Below are 5,703 nucleotides of genomic sequence, written 5' to 3' on the forward strand. Positions count from 1 at the left end.
GACACTTCTGGGGAAGATATAGGAGGTACAGGGTTGGTATAAGCTTGGTGTCTGACTTTTCATTTCTGGTTCTCTTGTGTAGTGCACCACGTAAACTAGAAATACTGGGTTTCTTGTTAGTCGTCGGGTTCTGTGGTCTGGATATGTTCCCCAAATTCAAGTTTTGGAAGTTTGATCCCAGTATAGTGGTATTAGTAAGTAAACCCTAATGAAAGCTGATTGGGTCATGAGGAAAGATCCCCAGAAGAGGCAGCTGACCACATCTGAGGAAGAAGAAGTTTTCTTCTTCTTGTGTTTTTATTTTCCTGTTGAGAAGTCCTGTTAGTGCTCTTTGCCTCATGGTTTCAACTTTATCTTTTGCACTTTCTGGGACAGTTCCTCAATGCTAACTTCAAGGTGTTTAATTTAGTCAACAGTCATCAGTCTTTCTGTTAAGTTTTGTTCTTATTTTGGGGCAACATAGTTTAAAATTTTCAAGAATTCTGATACTTATTTTCAAGTCAGACTCTAGTGTTCTCCAGGTTTACAGAACTTGACCTGCCCCTGATTAATGCTGTCATCATGGAGTGGGTTAGTTATTACAACAGTGGGTTAAAAAATGAATCCAGTCCTCAAACTTTCCTTTTCACAGGTACTCATTAGCCTTTTTGCCTTTCCACAATGGGTTGACTCAGCCAGAAGACCCTCACCAGATACTAGAACCATGCCCTTGGACTGCCCGGCCTTCAGAATTGTGAGCTGAAGAAATCTTTACTGTTTATAAATTACTGTGATATCCTGTTATAGCGGGAGAAATGAGCCAAGACACTGGAGAAGACCTTAATTTTCTCATTTTTTAGATGTCATTTTGCAAGAGGTGCTGAATTCACAGACCAGTGTGGTTTTCAGTCCAAACACTCCTTTCACTGTCTTAGTAACACTTCTAAATTTTTCTATTACTTCTAATGTTAACAGTGGCTGCTGGCAACCAAGCGACCTGGAGATGGAAACACATCCTGTAAGTTTAGCCATCACAACAAACAACCATTTGATTTCTCAAAAGAGAAAACAGGAAAAATAAAGTCATCTTCTTCCTATTGAGATGCAGAGAACTCTCTTTCCTGGGGGCTTACACTTCTCTTCCACTTTGTCTCCCTTCTGTGTTCTCCAGCAGGTAAAAGGCTATTACAGAGCATTGTAACTTGGCTAAATCCACTTTAACTCTGGTTGGGAAATGTGGAAGGACTGTGGTTTGCCCACAGTCAGACAGTATATGAACCATGCACACATACTCTTCACATGAATCTGTGAGAATTCTCTTCTGTTTCCACAATCCTGTGGGAAGAGCACTTCCCTAGTTGTCCAGGTTGGTGATGAGCTCCAAAAGGCCCATCCCCAATAACTCTGAGCTCTCCTTACTTACAACCCCCTCTACCAGTCTGACAGTTGATTCCTGATAGTGAGACATCCTAGTACAACACATGTCCTAGAGTCTAGCCCCAGGCCACCATGAGCTTCAAGTTAAAACTTCCTCCTGCTACCACCTATGAAGTGAATGCTGCAACTCAGAGACGCCATCTAGTCCTGCCTATAAAGTTGTTTTAAAAAAATAAAGAAAAGTCTCACGTGCTAGGCAGGTATTTCCATTAAATACTGAAATTGGAAAAAAACAAAAAACAAAAAAAGAGTTAGGAAGATGGTGGAGTGGACTAGGCAGCAATCCCTGACCCCTCCACATCCCAGAAAGTGGTGAATGAACAGCTGACCAGAGGGATGTTCAACTCAATATTGAAGAGTTTGAGACTTGTAGAGACTTAAAGTTTGGTTATTGGTGCAAAAAAATAGGGGCAGAATTCCTTGATCCTTAACCTGTGCCAGGGTGGAGTCAGGGAAGAGAGATAACAGGAAGATGGAGATGAAAAGCACATATGCATACTTCTTTAACAACAACTGGAAAGAAAAGCAAAACAAATTAAAATTGGACAGGAACATAAAAGATAGTGAAGGAGATCAAGCCATTTAACCCAAATTGTGGACTGATAGCCATGGCAGCCATGGCAGCCATTTTGTAGAATCTACAGCTAACTAGCTTCCTTGGAAGAAAATAAATCAACTCAGCTTCTCCTCACCTTTAGATAGCAATAAATAGAACCAGAGAGAATGCTTCTGAAACAGGTTGTCTCAGTAATCCACCTAGAAGGAACTTGCAGAGAAATCGATGCTAGCTAAAAATTACTGAAACCCTGTACCCATCATCACAGAAAAGGTGAATGGAGTGGAGAAACTCCCAGAATTAATCACTCCTGAGGAGTGCTAACCTTAACTCAGTGCTCAATACAGCATCCACAGTACCTCAGGCAAAGATGAGCCAGGTAACATCCCATCCCCATCATGGTGACCAATAAAACCCCTTTGAGCTATACCAGCCAGGATGGAGGCTTTGGTGCCATAGAAGGCCCACAGAAAGCCTGGACCTTCAGGCTCCATGGTACTAGACAGGCACAAGGTTCATGCCCCAAGGAGATTACTGTGAAGGGGAGCAGGCCCCTGTGATTCACCACCATGAGCAGTGACAGCTCAGACATAGGCCAACCAACTCAAAGTCACAGAGATGGTACCCTGATGATCTATATCAGCCTAAGCAGAGGCTTCTGCAACAAAGCCCATGGACAGCCCATGCTCAAGGGCCCCACAGTTGCAGACTTAGGTCGCACCCTTCCAGGGGATACCCAGCAGATGACAGCAGAAACCAGTGGTTCATAACTGTGGATAGTGGGAGCTCAGATGCAGGTGAGTCAACTGACTTTATATCTCATTAATAGGGATAGTACCTCAGTGATCTACATCAGTAACGGGGGATACTTTTGCACCTCAGATCATCCAGCAAGAGCCCACAATCACAGGTCTCATTTTTGGAGACAGCCACATGTCTCTATGCCACTTTGAAAAAGACCCTGTGGACAGGAGTAAGTGCACAGCATCTCATAGAAATCAGAGTGACAGCCCTGAGCCTTGCATCCTATGCTCCTGTACCCAACAGAAATAGCCAGCAGATGAAACAGATTATTCTCTGCACATGTGACCTCAGACCCCAGAATGACAAATAAGAACTAGCTGATGAGAAATCTATAATACCCTATAGCTCCTGTACCGCAGCACCTATAAGAGAATCCAAAGCTGTAGAGTGATAGGTACCTTCTAAAAGTACCAAATCCTGATGAAAGCCAAACCAGGAATACCCAATAAGAATTTTCTCCACCTTGTCATGGATTACTATAAGTAGCTCTAATATCAGTTTTGATCATACATATGTTACTCTTCATTTTGATTTGACAGTTGTTTTCCTAGTATTTGATATGCCTCCAACACATGATTGTATTTTTCTAACATTTTAAAAGTATTATTTGGAATCATCCTGTTTTCCTAGCTCAGATTTACATTTGTTCCCTTAGTCCCTCTTCTCTCTCTGACATTACCTGCTACTCCCTCAACCAAACCTGCTTGATACTTTTCTTTTTTTAACCTTGATTTATATTATTCTCTTCTATTCTTTCTTTCTTTTTGCTTATTCTTTTCTTTCTTTCTTCTTACTTTCTTTCTTCCCTTTTTCTTCCTTTGCACAATTATATAATACAACAGTAAATTTACTGACTTTGATAATTAATTTCTCATCCTCTTCCAGAACATTTCTACAATTTTATACTTGGATTAGAGGAAATGTGGAGAACAATATCAACAAGTTTTCATATTTCCTAAGACTAATTAGTACAAGGCTTTGCTCTGAAATGATTATACTTAATAGGGTTCAGTGTCTTCTTTCAAGGTGGTGCTGATATGGGGAAGAGCAGAAGACACACATCAAGTGAAAGTATCAATACATGGATATTCACCCAGCCAAGAACTTTTTTTCTTTCTTTCTTTTTTTTTTCTTTTTTGGTACTAAGGATTGAACCCAGGGGTGCATTATACTGAGCCATATCCCCAGTGCATTTTTAATTTTTATTTTGAGACAGGGACATGTTGAGTTGCTTAGAGCCTTCATAAGTTGCTGAGACTGGCCTTAAACTTGTTATCCTCCTGGGTCAGCCTCCTGAGCTGCTAGGATTACAGGTGTCCACCGCCACATACCTAGCCCAGGACTCTTAAGAGAAAAGAACTCACTAAATAGTCCCTTGCATAAAAGTAGAAACAATAATCATCTCAGAATATGGGTAGACATACAAGCAATATGAAAAAGCAAGGGAACAAACCACCTCAAACAGCACCACAACATTTCAACAATTGATCCCATTGACAACACAATGGAGGAAATGTTGAAGAAAGAATTTGGAAAGTTCATAGTGAAGATATTCAATAAGATAAAATAAAATGTAAGAAATTAACTTAGAAAGAAAATACAAGAGGTAAAATATCATTTAAATAAAGAGATAGAGATTCCAAAAAAGAACCAAACAGAAATCCTAGAAATGAAAGACTCAATAAATCAAATTTACAATTCAATGGAAAGCCTCCCCAATGGATTAGACCACATTGATGACAGATTTTCTGTCATTAAAGACAAAGTACATAATCTTCAATATAAGGTCAACTGATACTAGGATTGCTGCATGTATACACATGGATGTATAACCAATGTGATCCTGCAATCTGTACACGTGGAAAAATGAGAGTTCATACCCTATTTGAATCAAATGTATGATATGTCAAGATCATTGTATTGTCTTGAGAAACTAATAAAAAATTAAAAAATAAATTAAAAAAAATAAGGTCAACAATAAAGAAAGGATGTTAAAAGACCATGACCAGAATATTCAAGAAATCTGGGATAACATTTAGAGACCAAATCTAAGAATCATTACCACATGGTCAAAGATTCCAAAATACAAACTAAAGGAATGCACAGTTTTTCAATGAAATAATATCAGAAAAATCTCCAAAATCCTAAGAAATAGATGGAAATCCAAATACAATAGGCCTATAGAACACCAAATAGTCAAGATCAAAAAAAGATTCTCTCAAAGACATAACTAAAATGCCTAACAGTGCTCCCTTTGGCAGCACATATATTAGACTTTGGCAGCACATATATTAGAGAAGATTATCATGGCTACTCCATAAGGATAGCACACAAATTTGTGAAGTGTTCCATATTTTTCTGCCCCTACCACCAATGTCACAAAAATAACTAATACGGTGGAAGCCACAGACAACACATATTGTTTGATTTTTTGCCGGACACAATTCATAATTATTTACTGTTTTTACTGAAGGAAATTGCTAGTCCTACTATTTCTGAATATTGGACCAATTAACACTGTAGATATCAAAATAGGAATTAAGTACCTAGTATACTGCTAAATATTATTTGCATAGATTGTTATTATTATTGGGCTCTCCCCAATCTGTGAGGTACTAATAACATACAGGAACACTATCAACTCATTAAGTCGAAATTCTGTAGCTTCATATCCATCCAGATAGATGGGTGGACACACAAACAATATGAAAAATCAAAGGAACAAACTGTCACAAACAACACATAATACCTCAACAACAGACTCCATTGATACCATAGTGGAAGAAATGTCAGAGATGGAATTCAAAAAGTTCATGGTTAAACTAATCTATGAGGTAAACAGTAACATAAGAAATTAAATCAGACAGAAAATGCAAGAAGTGAAAGATCACTTCAATAAGGAGATAGAGATCCTGAAGAAGAATCAG

At 38.7% G+C, this 5,703-nt stretch overlaps 1 pseudogene; it reads left to right on the forward strand.

Moving 5' to 3' along the window:
* The first annotated feature begins 5,021 nt into the window (after nucleotides 1–5,021).
* Nucleotides 5,022–5,134, forward strand: LOC124098877 (U6 spliceosomal RNA; annotated as a pseudogene).
* The last annotated feature ends 569 nt before the right edge of the window (nucleotides 5,135–5,703 follow it).

Source organism: Marmota monax, unplaced genomic scaffold (genome assembly GCF_021218885.2).
Source record: "Marmota monax isolate L192 unplaced genomic scaffold, Marmota_monax_Labrador192_F-V1.1 WCK01_AAM20220418_F8-fsc00142, whole genome shotgun sequence".
NCBI lineage: Eukaryota > Metazoa > Chordata > Mammalia > Rodentia > Sciuridae > Marmota > Marmota monax.